Genomic DNA, 21,615 nt, shown 5'->3' with positions numbered 1-21,615 from the left:
GCCCTCTTAACCTCTGAGCCATCTCTCCAGCCCCAATAGAATATATATATAATATATATATATATATATATATATATATTTATTTATTGGTTTTTCGAGACAGGGTTTCTCTGTGTAGCTTTGGAGCCTATCCTGGCACTCGCTCTGGAGACCAGACTGGCCTCGAACTCACAGAGATCCACCTGCCTCTGCCTCCTGAGTGCTGGGATTAAAGGTGTGCTAGTTAGGGTTTCTATTGTCGTGATCAAACCACGGCCAAAAGCAACTTGTGGAGGAAAGGGTTTATTTGACTTACACATCTCAGTCATAGTCCACTGAGGGAAGTCAGGGCAGAAATTCAAGGCAGCAACTAGAAGCAGAAAGTGAAGCAGAGATCATGGCTTACTCAGTTCGTTTTCTTATACACACCAGGACCAGCTGCCTAGGGTTAGCCACACCCACAATGGGCTAGGACCTCCTGCATCAATCATGAACCAAGAAAACGCCTCACGGGCCTGCCTACAGGTTGATCTTGTGGAGGCATTTCCTCAGCTGAGGTTCCCTACTCTCACGTGACTCTTAGCCTGTGTCAAATTGGCAAAGAAAAAACCAGTCAGCACATGTTATGCCTCAAAACTTGCCGGAGAACTGCTCTGTCAGGGTGCAGGTTCCAAAGAGGAAATGTGGAGTCGGGGGTGGGGGGTTGTGATAGGGTCTGAGGGCAAATAGGGATGGCTGCCCATGTGCTTATTGAAAAAAGACTACTCCTTTCCTACTCTGTAGTTGCTCATATGACTAAATGGGAGAAAAGAGGCATGCCAGCTGGGGTGTGGCTCATGACCCAGGATTGAGGAAGCTAGCATTGACCTGGACAAGTTAATGAAAGGGCCACAAGTTCTTCTTGCCAGAGATAAGTATTTGTCTCCCTTTCTAGCAAGCAGGAAATTTCTTCAAGTCCCTGAGCGAATGGAGACTTTTGTCTATATCCCTGACCTTGGGAAAAGGAGTTTCTTGGGGGAACCAGAAACTCCAGTATACAGATATATCTTAGTTTATGCAGACAGCTGAAACTTAAGGTGAGTAAAGATAAATATTTTTATTGAAAGACCCCCGGTGGTTAAGGCCCCCAGGATCTCTGCCCAGGACTTCGGCGACCCCAATCACCAGGTGGAGGCAAAAACTTGATGCAAATAGCAAGAGGTTTTTATTGCAGTTGTTTAACAAGCTAACCCCATGTTAGCTCGGGCCTTTCATCCATCCACCATGGTGGATGGCTGGGAAAAGGCTCTGCGAAACCATGGGACCAAGATCTTACAGGGCAGCGTAAGGGGGTGTCTAGGGGTACGCACAGGCTCAGGATTGGTGTGCCTCCAGGCTTGGAGGACTTGCTCTGTGTTGATTGGCCAACTGGTTGTTATGGCCCATGGGCCCTCCCAGGGCAGTTGCTATGCTCTGCATGTCATTGCTGTGCACTTGTCCATAAAGCACACCCAGAGCCGTAAAGCATAGCACCACCAGCTAACTTCTGATTGGTTCCTTGCCATCCTGACCTCCTAGTGACCAAGGCAAGGTCAGGCAAGCACGTGTTAGGCTGTTATGGCTGCCAAAATCCGGAGCTGGTCCCTTCACTAGGAATCTAAGTAGATCTTTGGAACTTATAAATCTTAATTATAATGAAGGAACCAGACCCTCATCTAGTCCCCTGCTTTGGCAGCCATAACGGGCTGCAGAAAAGACCCAGCAAGAGGTAGGCCTCTGACTCAGCAATATGTGCTGAGCTTCTGACCTTGCTCAACCTTGCCTCAGTCACTAGGAAGCCAGATACCCTCCATGAGGCAAGGAACCAATCAGAAGTAAGCCGGCAGGCTCTGGATGTGCTTTATGGTGACAGTGGAGTTTAGAGCATAGCAACTATCCTGGGAGGGCCTGTAGGCCATAGCAAGCTATCTGCAGCTGCAGCTGGCCAATCAACACAGGAAAGGTGGCCCAAGCCCAGAAGTGCACCAATCCTGAGACTGTTGCATACCCCGAGACACTCCTCTTGCTCTACCCCAATATATTCCCTGACGTCCATCTTGCTCTATCCACTGTGTCAGACAGAGGGAAGACTTGAGTTAATACAGTTAACTCGTTAATTAATTAATAACTCTTTGCTTTTGCATCGGATCAGGTCTCTTGGTTGCTATGCTCTCTGTGTCATTGCTGTGCGCTTGTCTGTAAAGCACACCCAGAGCCATAAAGCATAGTGCCACCAGCTAACTTCTGATTGGTTCCTTGTCACGAGACAGGCATCTGACTTTCTGGTTTCTAGGACAAGATCATAGAAGCATGTGTTCGGCCATTATGGCTGCCAAAGGGAAGCTGGTCCCATCATGGTCACACCACCTTAAAATCCTGAGTGGCGGCACCGAGGTCACAGGAAGATATTAGAGTGGACAAAAGTGACCCTGTCCTGAAAATACGGAGTTGGAACTCCCATGTTATCTCATAATACCACTCCTCCATATATATTAGAAGGAACCAATGACAACATGTAATAGAAATACACACATATCCATGTTTGCAACATTGTGACAGCCATGATATGGGGTCAGCCTAGGTACCTGATAAATGGGTAGAGAAAGTAGGGTACATGTGTTAACCCCACTGATAGAGAATAAGACCACTACCACAGTTTAAAGCCAGATTTGAAGCAAACTTTAATTTAATACTGGCCAGGTGGATGGGCTCTGGCCAGGTCCATACCCAGATTCCCAGGAAATGGCCCAGAATCAAGTGTAGCAAGGGCTTAAGAATGAAAACCCATAATTCATTGCATTTCCCATCAGGTCCAATCAGGGGCAAGCATGCATCCTGACATCTTTACTGCCTGTGAACCTCCCACCCACATGTGATCAAGCACATCTGGTGCAAATGGGCATGGGAAGTAAAAACCTATGGTTTGTTATTTCCAGCATTTCAGGAACTATCTGTCCTTGGTTGAGGGCTTGCAGATCACAGACATTTTTGTGTCATGGGTCTCTAAGACACAGTAATTAAAACTTAAAATGTAGCTTTGGTTCTCACACATATACAATGGAATATTATTTAGCCATATAGAAGAATGAAATCCTTCATTTTCAGGGAAATAGGTGGAATTGGAGACCTTCATGTAATCAAAATAAGGCAGACTCAGAAAGGCAAGCACTGCGTGTGTTTTCTCACATGTGGGAAAAAGATATGAAAGCAGAAGGGGGATAATAGATTTTCTGCCCTCCCCCCCCCCCCGTTAAGCTACAGTAGGCAGGGAGTTTGAGAGGAGGGGTGATGATGTCCGGCACAACTTGGGTTTGTGCCCAAGTATGGTCAAAAACTGATGGCTTAGTCAGGGATTTGGGTTGCTGGAAGCAACAAGTGAAGAAGTTGCAATAGTGGCCAAGAATACAGAATTGGGCATTTTGGCACCTTTCCCTTGTTTGAAAGCTCTGGGGGACTGGGGTTGAGAAAGAGACAGACAGACAGACAGACAGACAGACAGACAGACAGACAGAGAGAGGAATGGGGCTTTCAGATCATGCAGGATGACTGGAGGTTCCAGCCCAACAGGGTACTCTTCCGGAAATGAAGGGGACTCTGAGAAATGGGAATGGGGAATTAGAGATGACAATAGTGGATTAAAGGTGTGTAGGAAAAAGTCACTGTCATACCCATTATTATGAACAAAATTGATATAAGTTAATAAAAAGAAAATGCTAAACATAGACCATTGCTTTTGCTATTATAAGCAAAATGTAAGGCAACATGGCCATAATGCTATTACTAATAAAAAAGAAATAGAAATCTTAAAAAGTGACTTTAACTGGAAGAATAATAGATTCATGCCACAATGTTTATTTTAGGAACCAAAACTGCTCTGGAGTGGGGAAATAAGTAAAATAGGTGAAAAAGTCCCTACATCTCAATATCTTTATATTTTCTACTGATGCTGCAAAAGTTGACTCTAACCCCTTGCCCCAGCGAATTGGCTTTATAGTATTTTAAAGATTGACCTGAGACCTGTTTTTGACACAGGGTGTCGGGTTTATTTAGAATAAACCTGAACGAATATTAATGACAGCTAACACTCATTTCCAACTCACTCTCCCAGATCACTCCACGACAATAGTCATAACTGTTGGGGGTCTCCCTTGGAACAGTCCTGTCCAAACCCCTCCTTCAGTGCACCAAGTGGTGGCCCCTCCCCTGGAGCTGCCCTCTTCAAACCCCACCCCCAAGGAAGCCAGATGAAGCTGAATTGAAAAAGAATAACAGCAGGTTTATTTAAGCAAAGCAACTGCAGTTCTCCAGTTCCAGAGGTCGAGGCTGGAGAAACCGCACCCCTGAACTAAAGCAGGGAGACTTTATAAGGTCCCCAACCTGTCACATGGTTCTTTTTCTTGGTTTCTTCTCTTCCCCAGGGACCACCGGGAATGCTGTGCTCAGATTAAAACCTGGACTGTAAGTCAGCCTGATCTGATTTATTGCTTCAGTGGAGAAACTTAATATCGGGGTACAGAGACTTATCGATAACTGTATTTTACTTGCTACGCACTACCTCTCCTGAAAGCCAAGCTTCCAGAAGACATCTTTTCTGTTGGCGGAGCTACATGAATTTCCCAGCGTAACTTTACCGTAGTTTCTGCGAGTCAGGAAAGAGGTGGAGGAGTGCCAATACCAGGTGAGACCAACTCGTTTCTCCATCTTTATTGGACACAGAAGGAAAGAGGGAGAAATAAACTGGCTTTCCTGGTGAGCGGGTGGTGACGCTTCTATGTGGGTCTGGGAGAGTGGAATAATAGAGTACAGGCAAATGTGTCTCAAAAAGAACCAAATAAATACATAAATAAAAGAATAGGAGCATGACTTATTTGAGAGAAGCTAGGAGCGGTGCAGAAGATCAGAGAACGTCACACACGAGAAACACAAGACAGTAATGCAGAGGGCGAATGGGAAAGGAACCGAATCTGGGGAGAAGACCGTTACAAACACATGCGTGTTAAAGGAGCTTTCTCTCCATAGCTGTGCACACCACCCCTCTCCATCTCTCCTCCCCCCTCCCCCCTTTACACTCACACAGTCACTCATGCAGATGGAGATACTGAAACTAGACAAGACCCCAAGAACTACGCCTGTGTACAGACTATCTTACAGGAAGAACCACCAACTATGATGTGTAGACACGGCTGGGGGTTGGGGTAAACGTTGCATGTTTTCAATAAAAATAAACGCTAAAGCAATAACTGTTTAGAACAAATATGGAATAATAGAAATAACAAAACTTTTGGCTTCCACGCTCCCATTTGAACGCTTAACGTGTATTTTTACACTTTGTATAGGGAAGAATTTGGAACATTGAAGGGTTGCATATGACCCTACATCCCGCTCAACTCCATCCTTGCTTTTCTGCTCACATAAGGTCCCCACCACAACCAAGTAAGATCCAACGAGTATCGTTCCACAGATGGTCGTAGCCAGAATTATGAGCCCGGAGACTCAGCATCTCACAAGCCTTCCCCAAACCCTGGAATCCTGCACTGCCTAAATCACTTCCGTATCCACTCCTTTGACCTTTTCAGGAAAGGGTCACAGCCTTCATTTCCCCATTCCTCCAAAACACACTTCCCCTTCATGTCTTCTTTCTCCACCCCTCACTGAGGGAGAGACAGAGGCCAGTAGGGGAGGCCTGAGGAAGGAAGAGGAGCACGAAAGAGGTGAAAATTCAACCACAGATTCTCCTAAACAATGCCTCAGCGTTTCTTATCCCGCTCAGCCTTGCTGACTCCAACAGTACTTGCCTCTGTCTTGCTGACACACGTTTCCCTTCTCTTACCTCCCTGTCTTCCCTGTTCCCTGATTTCATTACAAAACAATGCCAGGCACCATGTGGGTGTGCATTCTCAGAAAGTTTACGTATCTAGCTGTGGTAGCATTCTTGTCCATGACAGACAGGTTGAGTAAGGGTTCAGGTCAGAAGCATTTCCACTGAGTACCCCACAACTCTATCTTCGTTTGTTACCACTGTAAAAAAAAAAAAGCAAGTCTGGGGCCGAAGTAGTTTTGATGCTTTAGATAGCAGGCTATCTATTCTTTAAATGCATGGGCGTTTTTCTTCCAGAATTTTCCCTTTATACTCAAAAGATCCCAAATTGTATGTGCATGTATTCATTATTGATTTCCCAAAGCATAAGGTTTCTTTTCAATTCACATATTTAATGCATTTTCCACACTCTGAAAACTTGTAGGCTTTTAGTATATATTCAGCTTCTGATTTTATCCCATTTATTTATTGTTGTAACTTATGCTTACAGAAGAGCTTATTTTGGGGGCTCTCTCACTAATCTGTGCCTCCATAGACCTTTCTGTCCTCTTCAATAGTGTACTGAATGCTCAGGGTTACCCTACTTTATAGTTTTCCCACCCTGTCAATTATCTTTCGTGTTTTCTGTAATGAATGCTTTGGTTTTGCTATAATGGTTTCTAATGTTCACAGTCTCCTAACCTCACAGAGCTTGCATCCCAGCTCTTACGTCACCTTACTTTGCATAACTGTTTATATTTCATTAAAAGTGAAAGAATCTGAAACCTACTTAGGATGATAAAACAGCTAAATAAAATGCTCTGCCCCTCCCCCATTCCTGGGAGTTGCTTCCCGCTGACATAGCTCACACATACAATGCTTATTCTTATTGTTCATTCGGGCAGGTAGTGTGTGTGTGTATGCCTGTGTGTGTGTGTGTGTGTGTGTGTGTGTGTGTGTGTCTGTGTGTGTGTGTGTGTACTCATGTGTGCCTGTAAATTCATGTGCATCTGTTTGTGTGTGTGCCTGTGTGTGTGTGTGTGTGTGTGTGTGTCTGTGTGTACTCATGTGTGCCTGTAAATTCATGTGCATCTGTTTGTGTGTGTGCCTGTGTGTGTGTGTGTGTGTGTGTGTGTCTGTGTGCACTCATGTGTGCCTGTAAATTCATGTGCATCTGTGTGTGTGTGTGTGCTCACCTCATCATATTTACAAATGAAGGACATTCTGATTAGCACTACTTCTGACACTCTAGTTTCTAGAAGAAATGTCTTTGCTGTAGCATGGATACAGTTAAGTCCCATCCATGATTTTATATCTGTTCAACTTAGGGAATACTTGGATATTTGTAATTTGTTTCTATCTCCACATTCAATGTATTCCCCTGATCAGTTATTGATGTCATCCTCAGAGAGACTTCATGGTGATTACTTTCAAATAAGGAGACAATGAAATGGGGAGTTTTCAGGCTTATTAGTAAGTGTAGGTACAGGCACTAATTTGTGAAGTTGAGCAGAGAGCAAACCATAGGACCATGCCTTTCTCATGGGAGACCTTACGTTTCTGAGGAGTGGATGACAGTAAGCTGGGGAGAGGTGGGGGGGAGTGGGGAGGAGTAAGGGGAAACTTTGGTTGATATGTAAAATGAATAAAAAGCATAAATAGAAAGATTTAAACAAAAAGAATACCCCAAGTACCCTAAAGGATGCCTAAAAGATATGGCATTATGAAACAATTACAGTCAGACAGGAGTACCATATAACACAGTATAACAGGACAAGCAACAGTTGAAAGATCTAATCTCACTCTAAAAGAGATGCTTATAAACACAAGGGGATATGAGGACTCCCAGAGATAGATTACATAATGCTTTAAAACTTTAAATTTTTAAAATTCTAATGAAGCAGGGACCACAACTGCGGAAAGGCATTGGTCCATAGGGAAAACTGCTGACTTGTGCCAGCCTGTGTTGTACAAGGACATTGGACATCAGAATGCAAATTAAGGAAGGTGTTATCATGGGGCCAATGAGAAGTTGTGGATATCATCGAAATTAATAAAACTTAGACATGAGAAGTCGCTTAGATGCCTAGCTGCTGATACGAGTAACTGCCGACAAGACAACTTTGGGGAGAAAGAAAACCTCTGAAGCAGAAGGTTGATTCTCCTGCAGGAGGACAGCTTAAGAACCTGACTGAAGGAGAAGCAATAGATCGGCTGGCTAGGGAACCTTTGAATGCTACAACACTGTTCCTTGCTATGCTGTCTGTGGTGATTATACCAGCAATGGGGACCAAGCAACTGGGCTTATATTCCTCATCCTTCCATTAACAAAGGGGTAAGTTGTGGAGATATGTATATTCCTGTTGTGCCCAATGAATCCTCTTGGCTACCTGGTCCCTAGGACCATAGAGGACCTGCTAAGCCTGAGGGAGAGGGTAAAGAGATTATAAACTATACTGTGGGAGTACAAGAAATTCCTATTTGTATGGGTAATGGAACTCACTGCCTAAATAAATATAACTTTTCAAATTTGGTTGCTATAGTTCATCGTAACACTAACCAGGATTTTCATAATAAATTTTATATGCTTCATACATCTGGTTTTAGTGGGAAGGAGATTAATGCTACTAGTTCCATAAACCTGCCATTTTGTACGACGTGGGTTACCAACAAGGAGCTCTACTGTGTACATTGGCAACAAGGTAAAAAGGTGAGAAACCTTGAGTGTTTATTAATATCTCCCATAAATTCATCATTGATTGGAGCCCTTACAGCTTCCCTCGAGGGAAGTATTCTCACTCAGAGTCCAGATGGCAGTGGTATAGCTTGAATAGAACTGTGGGAAATAGCTCTGCTATTGATGAACCTATCCAATGGCATGGGGTTGAGACATCAGGTCATTTGTTACAATTTGGCAATTCAATGCAGACTACTCCGTGGAAATTGACAAGTGCCTTAAGCCTTCTTAAACTTTAGAAAGGAAAGCTAAACATTAATGGTGGTAAGTATACTTTGTCCTTTAGATTAAAAAATACTTTGCCCTTTAGATTAAACCAAAGCTACACCTTTGTAGCATATGTACCATTACCTTATATATTATTGAAAGGGCCTATACAATGGCATCCGAATAACTATAGTATCTCTTATGAACACTGTACCTGCAATAATGCAAGTCTATTATTGGATGTCACTTCTGAAAGTTTATATATTCTTAGAGGAAGGCCAGCAGTCTGGATGCCGGAGAAGCTGTGGAGACTGTGGCAAGACTCATCTGTGTTGATTCTAGTCCAGAAACTCACTGAAAGAATATTAAGAAGAACTCATTGGATGACTGGATTGATTATTGCTGTGGTTATGGGAATTATTGCATTGACTTCTACTGCTGCAACACCTGGATTGGCCCTTCATAAAGAAATTGCTGAATTTGTGAGAGATCGGCATCGGCATTCTGCAGAACTTTGGGCTCAACAAAATAAAATAGCCAGTGAGATAGTTAATGAAATAGCTGACTTGAAACAAGCTGTGTTACCTTCCAGAGAAAGAGACTTTGGAAGAATAAATTAAAGTAAAATGTGATTGGAATATTACCTCGTATTGTATTAAGGTTTAATGAAAGCGAGTTTGACTGAGAAAAAGGTTAAAATGCATTTGTTGAGTCACCCTAAGTCTTCTCAAGTGATTTATGATTTACAACAAGAAATTAAGGAAACTTTTTCAAATAAATTGCCTGGGATGAATGCTATGGCAAGATATCATAGCTTCCTTTAATCCTATGGGATTTCTTATCCTAGCAGTTGTCATACTTTCTTTTGCTGTGATAACTTTACTGGCTTTGGAATGTATTCTGGCTTATCTACATAAGAATGTGAAACAACATGATAGAGAAAGGCTTTCTTCAGTGTGTGGCTGCATGATCTTCAACATAATTAAAATAGTTTATACAAAATGGGGAAATGTAGAGGAAAAATTACCAGAGTCATTGTATCTAGGATAAACAGTAGCATGAAATAGTTGTTTTCACTGTATCTAGAGTAAACGTCAGAATGAATAGTAGCATTTCTATTCATCAAAGGAAGTACTTTGATCTTGAAGAAATCATTGTGGAAAACCATGATCATTTTCTGTTTTCTTTAGAGTTATTTTTCTGAAGCAGGTTTACAGCCTTTGCATGAATTTGGTCACAAGACAGTCCTGGCACACCTGGATTATCTTGGATTATTGGATTCTGCAAACAGTGCACAATAAGAACTAGAGTTGCAGGGGTGTGATGCTTTCCATCCAAAGAACATATAGATTAGATCGGGCTTTGGTAGTCGGAACTTGTTTTACCCCAAAACAACTTTTGTGTAACAATCAATAAATAAGCCTTTGCACAGCTGTTTGAGGTTCAGTTCATAGAAACTGCTGCCAGAGAGCCTAAGATTCTTCTTGGAGTGACTCTCTTTCTTTGATTGACTCATGCAACACAAAATACCTGACAACTTTATAATCAACCAGATAAATATATGAAGACAATCCACAACATTTTAGGTAATTATCTTATCCTCACAAAATTAACTAAAATTATTTAAGTCAAAGACCTGAGTAGTGAGTGTACACAAGAGTTTGTGTAAGTGAACATTTTGTTGAATATCTAGATTTTGCTTAGTCTCCCAATTCTCAGTTCGTTTCATATCCCATTACAAGAATGAATGATAGATATGATAAAGAGAATAGGCTGGCTGTGTTGCTCTTCTACAACGTCTGCATTCTTAAACCTGCTCAGGAATGGTATAACCCACGGTGAGATAGACCTTTCTACATCAATAACTAATCAAGAAAATGGCCCCACAGATTTGCCTACAGGCCCAACTGGTGGAGGCAATTCCTCAAATGAGATTTCTTCTTCCCAGATATGTCTAGGTTTGGGCCATCACAATGACCAAAATATTTCCTCCCTGTTCTAAATAACCATCATGTATAAACTCAGTGTGAAGCTAATTTTCTGTGTCCGGAAATGTCCACACACAGTGCCGTCAAAACCAAACTCATGCTACACAAGAAGCCCTCCTTTGAGTTACCGTTTAGGGCCATCCAAGAGACTTACAAACCATTATAGACTATAGCTATTACCCTTGCTTGCCCCTGTCCCCAGAGATGGAAGTTAAGTCCCTATTGCCCAGAGGCCCCTGAGCTGAATCTGACCTGAAAGCCTCCTTCCTGAGGGCTAGCTTTTATGGTGTCAGAAGGGCCATGCAAGCTTCCAAAGGAAGGAAGCAACCCACAGTTCTACTTAGCTACGACACCTACAAACCATAACAATGATCAGCATAGCAGGGTAACCTGGGAATGCAGTATCGGCACGCATGCCTTGCCAGTAACCAACAGCACTCTAATTAGATTTAAAACTCACTCAATAAGAGGTAAGTTATGCAGAGTGCTGCAAACCTAGCCAACTACTCAGGGCTAGTGAAGTTAGGGATCTTGCAAGACTATAATTGCCACTTTACTAAACCAGCATAATTCCTAATTATATTCTAAATATTTGTCCTTATATCTAAAGATAAGTGTAGTCCTTACCCTTTATCAAGGAAACATCTCTTTGAAACAGAGACCATTACAGAAAACCACAACCAATCAAAATGCAGAGTTGTGGCTTCTATTCCGTAAGGATGCATCTATAACAATACCTGCAACTAAGGTTCAGGGATAATTGCAGAAAAGGAGACAAGAAGATCAGAAGAGCCAGAGGAATAGCATGTTTGCTATGAGATTGTGTCTACTAGAATTGTCAGAAGCTACATCCTGTAAAGTGTCACCAGCATGACTGCCTAAACATGACCTAAACAAGAATGACACCAATAGACATGATAACATAGGTGGGGAGAAAACTCACCAGGCCTGGACCAAAAACAAAGAACAACAGGAAACTAAGGAATGTTGAGAGTGGAAAAAAATAGTTTTCTCCAAGGAAGAGCAAAACCAATTGGTTATCCAGTACCAAACGGTGAGCCCTGAAAACATACATACAAGCAATTGTGTACAGACTGAGCCAACTGGTTTTTTTTATATTCCATGAATTTGAAAGACCAGGGGAGGAGGTACATGGGAGGGTTTGGGGAGAGGAAAGAGTAGGGGAAAATGATGTAATTATACTATAATTTCAATGTTTATTTTTTTTAAAGGAAAATAAAATCATGCCCCAAAGGTGGAGTCACTGATTTGGGCTGTGGGTTTTTCTCATGCTCAAATTTATGATATCTATTCAGGGAAGTAACATTTGCTGGATGTTCTCTAAATATCTGATAATAACTGATAAATGAACACCAGTAGTGAAGGGATCACAAGCTACTTTAAGAAGGTATTTCTTTACTTTTAGCATAAAACTAAAATGTGTGGTAAAGGCCACTCATAAAGTAAAATTCAGTTACTATTTTATCACTTCAAACTTTTTAAAACATGTGAGATCGTCTTTTTTCATTTGCTCTTGTATTTTAATAGTGTATGCACAATATTGTGGCAATTTTAAGATATGACTATAATTTTTGTCGTAGTCAAAATTGAAATAACACGGATTTTACATTCAAAACACTACCTCATTTTTTTTTTCAAACTCAAGCCCTTTCACAAGCTAGGCACAAGCTCAGTCACTGAACCACACACACCACACTGTCCTGCTTTCAGTTTGAAAATAAATCTTCATTTTGAACTTAATAAAGAGCAATGCCATACACCAAATCCTGGTGTTAAATATCTAATGAAGATCCTTATTGTGATAAATGTATGCGGTTCTCTTGTTGGTCCTGTATCTATGACAGAATGAACACGTCCCTTACATACATGACTCACTCTTTTTTCCTTAGTAATTTTTCTATTATAATTAAAATACAGTTACATCATCTCGCCCTTCCCTTTCCTCCCTCCAATCTGCCCAGTGCCCTCTCCCTCCATCCCCTCCCATAACTCCCTTTACTGTCTCTCAAATTCATGGCTTTGTCTTCTCTATCACACGCACACACATACATACATACATACATACATACATACATACATACATACAAACTGCAGAGTCCATTTAGTGTTGCTCACAGGAACATGATTTCAGGGCTGGCCAGTTGGTATTGGATAACCAGTTCATGACCTCATCCCTGAAAGAGAAATTCTCCCTCTCTGTAGTCATTAGTTGTCTGTGGTTCTTTGTCTAGCGGTGAAGCCCAGTGAGACTCCCTCTTCCACAGTAGTTCATCTCCTAACTTTGTCACTGTCTTATCACTTTCCAGGTCTTGGTTAGACCACCATATTGTTCCAGTATTGCGAGTGTAGCTTCCCTGTCATTTCTAAGGGACATGCTCTCACTTCCCGGTCCTCTGGCTCTTACAATCTTTCTGCCTCCTTCTTCTTCCTTGATCTTCCCTGAGCCTGAGGAGCAAGTGTTGTGTTGAAGATGTTTCCACTCAGGCTGGGCACCCCATGGTCAGTTGTTGTGGTGTTCTGTGATGGGCTATATCTGCTGCAAAGGGAACCTTCCATGGTGAGGGGTGAGAGTTGCACTTACCAAGCAAAGAAGGCACACGAACGCCTCCACTCTTGTCTAAAGGTCCAGTCTGCATCTTCTTCCCCTCGATGATTTAGGATCCTAAGCCCCAGGGTAGCCATGATCTGGTCCATGAACAACACTCTGGGTCTCTGTTTTACTGAAGAGTGTCTGAGTGTGTCTGAACACAAATGTTAGGCAATTTCTGGATCAGTGAGTCCACAGTATTCTTCAAGTTTATTTTTTTTAAATATCTACATTTTAAAATACATGTTTTTTATTTGCAATTAAAATATGACCCCATCTTTCTTCCTCTCCACCCTCTTCCCTTTACCTCTTCCATATATTTTTAATAGTATTCCATTGAATGGCCATCCTAAATTTTATGTGAAAAAAAATCTTTTCTTTGATACCTACTTGTTTTAAAGCCTGTTTGCTTCCGTAGAATCTATATCTATGAACAAAATCTTAAATAGCTTTGGCTTGCCCATGTAACAGTAAACACGAGGGGCATAATCTGTGCTGTGAACATTTTGTACTCATTTTAAGCTGAGCTTTTCAGCAAGTGACTGGATGGGTTATTCCCGGATTTTGCAAACTTCAGCTGCCTTTTAAAAGGGGAAGGACATTATCCTCAAAATATCCTTTAAAGAAAAGCACTTTGCGGAAAAAAACACTCATCTCTATGCTGACCAAATATAAGGGGAAAACTTAAGGGTATGCATGAAGTTCCTGTGCTGCTCTGGGAATTCAGTGTAACATTCAACGCGCTTGTGACCTAACGTATTATCCTTCTCACTATAGAAAATAGGATTTCCATAAACCCATCTTCTTCCTCCAGAGCAGCCTTCTCCCGACCAAGCTGCTGAAGTCTGAAGACAGGGAAGTTAGGGAAGCTGTTGGCTTGCACTTCAGCAGCTACATCCTCACTCTTAGGCATCGGCAGCACAGTGATCTCTGGACCCTGCCCAGTTATCGTTATCCGTTGGTACTGGTCCTTCAAGGATCTTGGTATTGCTGGGAGTGTGGATTTTCCCTTCTTCCTGACTTCTTCAGTCTAATCAAACATTTCTAGCCTCTGTCTGGGCTTGTGGTCTTCAGGCCAGAAGTCCACTGTGCAATTAGCCTCATCCAAGTTCCAAGTATCTTTATACACAGTTTTCTAACGCTGACCTGGCATGTTTAAATGGAAATGAAAATGGTGCAATCAAAATGGCAGGCTTCCGTTCTACATAGCATGGAGTTCAGAAAGACATTTAACCTACTTTAGCCTAATGTTCCTCTCCGCAGCAACCACATTATTAGCAACCTAACTGGGAGGAGGGGAGATGAAAAGACTGCTCAAAACCAGGTGCCACACACCCCTGAGAGAAGAAGGGAGCCTCTGTAAGGACCAGTAGACAGGTTGACTGGAGTCCCACAAGACCCTTGCTTCCTTCCCTTCACCCATATTTTTTATACGTGGGATGTAATCTTTGTCCCTGGGACTAAGTTTTTTGCTATTGTTGTTTTGTGTTTGTTTGCTTGCTTGTTTGTTTGTTTGTTTGTTTGTTTTGAGACAGGGTTTCTCTGTGTAACAATCCTGGCTGTCCTAGATTTGTAGACCAGGCTGGCCTTGAACTAACGGAGATCGCCTACCTGCATGCACCAACCACAGAAGGGCTCTTTTCTTTACATATTCAAACTCTGGTGTTTCACTGTGGTTTTTGCTGGGGGGTGGGAGGAAGATGTCCTGAAGTTTCAGTTTCATGGATAGTTTCACAGGCTGGTGGGTGACTCCCCTCCTCCGGCCCCATGGGGCCATCTGGGGGTACCTCCCTGTTTCCCTAACCTCTCTCTCCCTCTTCCCTGGGCTTCTTCCTATCTTCTCCCAGGCAAGCTGCTGAAGGCTGCAGAAGAGAAAACTAAGGAAGCTGTGGCACTTGTACTTCACCGGGAAAGTAGAGAGCCTAAGAGGCAGTGGGCACAGCAGGGTTTCTCCAGCTTCGGCTGGAAGTCTCATCTCCCCCTGCCTGACCTCCACAGGCGGGAGGCTGGGCATCTCCACCGTCAGGCTCCCCTTTGACTGTGGCTGCTTCCCCACAGCCTTCTTGGGCAACTGAGGTCACCTTGCTCCTACCTGAAAGAGCTACCCTTTGCCGAAGTTGACTTTTTCTTAAAATGTTAAAGGAAAGTTCTAATACTTTGCAATAGATTTTCTGTATCCCGAAAATAGGTTTCTCCGCCAACACAGTAAGCCAGATCAAGCCGAATTGAAAAGGTGGAACAGGTTTATTTGCACAAAGCAACTCCTGGGTGGGCTCTCCAGTCCCAGAGATGGAGGCTGGAGAAGTCACATGCCCAAACTAGAGCAAGGAGATGATATAGTCTGTAGGCAAGGGGTAGTGACATGTCCACCACAAGCTGGGTTGTGCCTAAGTACAGTCAAAAGCTGGAATGCTCAGGCAGGAACTTGGAAGGCAGAACTGGGCTTCTTTGTCAGAGATTCTCTGAGAGAGGGGAAGGGAGGGAGGGAGGGAGGAGGGAGGGAGGGAGGGAGGGAGGGAGGGAGGAGGGAGGGGGAGAGGGAGGGAGGGAGGGAGGAGGGAGGGACGGAGGGACGGAGGGACGGAGGGAGGGAGGGACGGAGGGAGGGAGGGACGGAGGGACGGAGGGACGGAGGAAAGGAAATGGGGCTTTCCCGGTTATGCAGGAGAGAGCTGCAGGTTCCAACAGAACACTTTGCAATTTTTGTAACTGTTTTCTAGACTTAATTGCTTTTAAGGAGTAAGATGATCTCTGAAACTTCTCTTCCTCCTGTGTTCTCTGTTCACACGGGTCATCTGCCTTCTTGAACAACTACAGCCCCATCATTCTTTGCTAAACCAATATGTGTAACATCTGTTGTAACACTTTGCATCTTTGTTGCAGCTGAGCTTCTCTGTTCACATCTCACCTCTGTTCTAAAACTCAAAGCTACCTCTATCCTAGTCTAAATGGGTCCCTTATCTGGTCAACTTGCTGTGTCCACCTGCTTTGGCCATTCTGTAATTCTTTCCCCATTTACTGGATCTACTTTTTTTTGATGACATATTTTTATATCCAGCTCTTTTCTTCTTTCAGCTTAACTCTTCAGTTCCTAAATTAAAAACAGATTGACTAGAGCTGGGTCATTAGCATATATTTGTATATCTCAGCACTCAGGCAGCTAGGGCAAGAGGGTGGTGAGTTTGAGGCCAGCCTGGACTTCACAACAAAAACCTGCCACAAATAAATAGATTGAAAATTGAACATTTGCGGAATGCAGGTTGGGCCCCATGGAATAACCTCATTGCTAAGTCAACATGAAGCTCAGAAAACTGTTTGAAAATGTATTGAAACTCCACCACTTCAGAGGAGTCTCGTGGTAATTTGTAATGTCCTTAGTTTAAACGTATCTGAGTTTATTATTATTATTATTATTATTATTATTATTATATCATTTATTTGTTCCTGGAATTGTTTAAAATGGGGTTCAAATGGCTTTGAATTCTAAGGAAAGTAACAATATCTTATGATATTATTTATGATCATTCAAGTTCCAAATAACATATTCAACTCTTTGGTGGCAGGAGTTCTACGTTTTATGTTTCTCACAGTTGCAAGCATGAATTAACTAAACCTTATTAACTAATCTGATGAATAAATAGATGACTGCATCCCTAAAGGAAATTTGTTCCCTTCATACATATTTGGACATTATTCTAGAGAAAAATTCATTTGAGGGGATGTATATATATATATATATATATATATATATATATGTATATATATATGTATATACATGCATATATATGTATATATAATATCTTTAAAATGAAGATTTGGAAATTAACATATATTCTTTTATTAATTAAAAATTTATTCAGAACTTAATATTAATTATCAGCATAAAACAACTATTGTTATACTGAATGAGTGCTTGTTTTATATAAAAATTGTCTTGATAATTTTATAAACTTCTAGGGTTCATATTCTATATGTTTATTTGTGCTTACATCCTCTATGATTCTCCTTAGGGACTTTCATGGTAGAGTCTGACCTTCCTCTATACCTGTGTCCTTTTTAAAACATTATGTGGTTTTTTTGTCTAACTTTTGAGGGTTTCACAGGTTTTAACTACTTGTTTAGTAAATAGATATCTGTCAAATTATTAATATATATTGAGCTTACATTTATAAATATTTGTGAAATATTTATATTTTTACTTCAGAATTGTTATGTTAGATTTTTCCTATAATATTTTATAATTCAGATAGTTTTATATTTATATTCGATAATTATATCGAATTGCCATATCAACATACAACATAAAAAGTATACATAATAAGTGATATTTGAACTACATTTAGAACAATATATCAATTACATTTTAAGTATACTTAAATATTAATATAATTTAATATTTTAAATAAATCCAGGTTTAGGTCAGTGTCAATACTTGAAAGTAATTCCACTCAAAATGATTAAAATTATGCTTTCATAGAGATAAAGTAATATGTCCATGCCTATAACAAACCCAGCATTCTGGATATGGAGATAGGAGGATCAGGAATTCAAGACCATCCATCCTTGGCTCTGTATATGGTTCATGGCCAGCCTGGATCACAGTCCCCATCTCTAAGAAAACACAAAAGCAAGGCTGGGGTGATGGCTCATCAGAGAAGAGTACTTATTGCACACAAATGAGGACCTGAGTTCAAATCCGAAGCTCTCTTAACATGACCATTGCACCCCAGAACTCACTGAAGCTATGGTAACCTATGTAGGATCAAGCCAACAAGACCAATCAACATTCCAGCAGACAATACTAACTGGACTCAGTGGGTTAGAGAGAGAGAGAGACAGAGACAGGTGGAGGGGGAGGAAGGAAAGAAAAAAGAGAAAGGGGGAGGGTTTGAAGGGGGAGGAGCTGTCTTACCAGCATGAGGGAGGAGTTAGGAGTGGGTATCATCACAATATTGTTTACATCTGTCGAAGAGTAAATAAAGAGAAGTTTTGATTAACAATTATTTTCCTTGTCTTAAATTTCTAATTTGGAACAAGCTAACCGTTAGCATTGCTTTAAGACACATCCTGCTTCCCTTTACTCAAACCTTACTGTTTGCTCAGACTCTGTCTCTAGTCTTGGAAATTGCAGGGGTTTGTTAAGAGTACAACAACTTGTGACACCATTCCTGTTAGAATATTTAGGAAGGGATAGAAAGGCAGCAGAGAGGAGTCACGTCTCAAATAAATACTGGTGAACTGGGAAATGAGAAGTAGCCAATTCTTACCAAGGTTGCAGTATAATTGGAGTTAGTTAGTCATAAATTGTTGAGCAACGATGGGAAGTTATGTGAGGGAAAGCTCTGCTCCTCTCTTGGGTAGTGAGCGCTACTGGGGAAAATGACACAAAGAAGTCACCACAGTCGCTACTATGTCATTTACACATAGTTCATAGGAAGTAGATCTAAAAATCAATAGCAGAACTCTTCTTACCAAATTCACAAATCCTAAAGATTGTTCTGTCTTGATTCTACTCAATATATCAAGATCATTCAACACATTGACTATCGTCTTTCTCTCTGTTTCTGTTTATTTTCTTGAATTTAGGGCTAGATCCTTCTGGATCTTATATATTCTCTCCCAGCAGAGTGTCTAAACGCTAGTGATGCCCTATTAAGGCTCTCAGCAATATGGCCACAGATGCAGACAGTATGCTTACACTAAATATGTCTCCATCCTAACAGGCAGACTTATGGCTCTCTGAGCCCTAGACAGGTTTGTTTCATACAGGAAACCCCTTTGAACTGGGAGGTGTCCCTGTGATGATTAGGAACCCCGTGCTTAGTGTTTTCTTGTTAAGATAGCCACTTTCTAAGAAAACCCTGGTGAGGAGAAGAGCTGGGTTCAGTTTCGGGTATCAACTAACAATCTAAGCAATAGGGGAAGGCTACCTTAAATGCCCTTCTCTGATAATGAGATTGATGACTACCTTATACGCCATCCTAGAGCCTTCATCCAGCATCTGATGGAAGCAGAGGCAGACACCCACAGCTAAACACTAAGCTGAACTCTGGAATCCAGTTACAGAGAGGGAGGAGTGATGAGCAAAGGGGTCAGAACCAGACTGGAGAAACCCACAGGGACAGCTGACCTGAACAAAGGGGAGCTCATGGGCCCCAGACTGATAGCTGGGAAACCAGCATGGGACTGTTCCAGACTCCCTGAGCCAGGATGTCAGTTTGGAAGTCTGGGCGATCTGTGGGGCCTTTGGTAGTGGATCAACATTTATCCCTAGTATACGAATGGACTTTGGGAGCCCTCTCCACATGGAGGGATACTCTCTCAGCCTAGACACACAGGGGAGGGTCTAGGCCCTGCTCCAAATGATCTGACAGACTCTGAAGATCCCCCCATGGAAGGTTTCACCCTCCCTGGGGAGAAGAAAGGGGTTAGGATGGGGGTGGGGAGGCAGGGGAGGAGGGGAGGGAGTGGGAACTGGGATTGACATGTAAAAGAAGTTTGTTTCTAATAAAAAAACAAAGAGGTCACAGTAAAAAAAAAAAAAAAGATTCGGGTATGTTGATCAAGGGAGACACAAAGGAAGTCATCGTAGTACAATATAAGAAATGGCAGGAGCAGAACACTGGTTACATATTGTAGAGAAATGAGGCAGGGTGCTTCCAAGGACCACAGGAAAGGGAATCAGTTATAATTTAGGGATACAACATATGGGTCATTATTGACACATGATTATATTTTGTTTATTTAAAATTTATTTCCTATATCAATTAAACATCGGTGAAGCTATTTTTCAAGCATATCCCCCATCTCTACCACATTTCATTCATCACTAAAATCTGTATGAGTTGCTCGACCGGCCATGTTATGTCTACATTTGAATGCTTGCACTTTTCCATATTACAGGCCCAGTCAGCGTTGAAAGAATTTTGAGCATATCATGTCATATTACATCATGTTTATTTTCAGTATCTTTCTTGTCACCGTATGTCCTTTGTCTACAAACAATTGTTGGAAGGTAAGTTCTCCTATCTTGAAGCAGGCATTGATATGGAAAGATAATCAAGACAGCAAATGAAATTCAAGCGTATCGTATCATACGGTAGAACAATTCCTGGAACTGGTACTTGACAAAGACTTTGTCATAAAGCACATGGGCAAAGCAGAAGTACAATTACTAGAATCGGGCGCAAACCATAGCTAGTTCGGGAATCAAAGCCAGTTCTCTGTCAGGAAGCAGACGACAACCAACAATTTATCCGTAATAAGCATATATTACATGTGTCAACATCCACACTTTATGGATTTTATGTAAATAGGTGAATTGGCAAATGTGCAGCCTGAACTTAAATTCAACATGCTAGAATATTAAAGGGAAATTACCTGAGATACAGGTCAATATTGAATATACTAAGGCTGAAGACATTGCTGTGGGGTGTTTTCCATGAGAAAATTAGACACAGGGATGAAGACATTTCAAAAATGATCAAGAACTAAGAGTTGCCAATGTTGAAACAAAGTACTGACGTTCTACCACATGGGATAACCAGGTCTACATAGCCATCCTCTCTGGACTGCAACAGAACAGAAAGATAGATAGCCAGAGGGACTGTAAATGCAGTAATTGGTAGAGCCTAAAAAGGAAAAAAGAAAAGAGGAAACACTGAGCTGGGCATAGAACAATCCCATCACTCAAGAAGCTGAGATATGGGCATCACAAGTCTGTTTGACTTCTAAAAAATTGTATCAGCCTCTATTAAATTTCTCTGATAAATTTCAGAGTTGCTTGTGATTTCTTGAAGCTCATTGAGCTTTGCATGAGCAGTTATTTTTGAATCATTAGGCTGATCATTTATCCTCAATGCTTTTATGTTGGCCACTGTCTCCTTATTCTGATCTCTTGAGGATATCTTGGCTTTTTTTGCTTTGTTTTGTTTTGTTGTTGTTTGGATGTTCTTGATCTTTGGGGCCATATAAGGACATTTGAACATGAAACATGTAGGTATTTATTCCATATTGGGCAGCCTGACTTTTTCTGTAACCATCCTTCTACAGAAAACCTGTCTCAAATCCTAAGCAGACTATCTGTGACCACTGCATTCAACAAAGCACTATGGCAGGCCCTTAGCTCGGGACACTGTAGCTGACATCAAGGTTTGCAAATTAGTTGCTGTGAGCCTCATATGCATTCTTTATTTGTAATTGATCCCTGGTAGCCATATTTGCAGTATTTACTGAAAATGTCAGAACAAATCAGCTAAGAAGTATCAAAGAATGATGATGG

The sequence above is a fragment of the Cricetulus griseus genome, chromosome 8 (genome assembly GCF_003668045.3).
Source record: "Cricetulus griseus strain 17A/GY chromosome 8, alternate assembly CriGri-PICRH-1.0, whole genome shotgun sequence".
Classification (NCBI taxonomy): Eukaryota; Metazoa; Chordata; class Mammalia; order Rodentia; family Cricetidae; genus Cricetulus; species Cricetulus griseus.
This window is presented reverse-complemented; position numbering follows the sequence as displayed.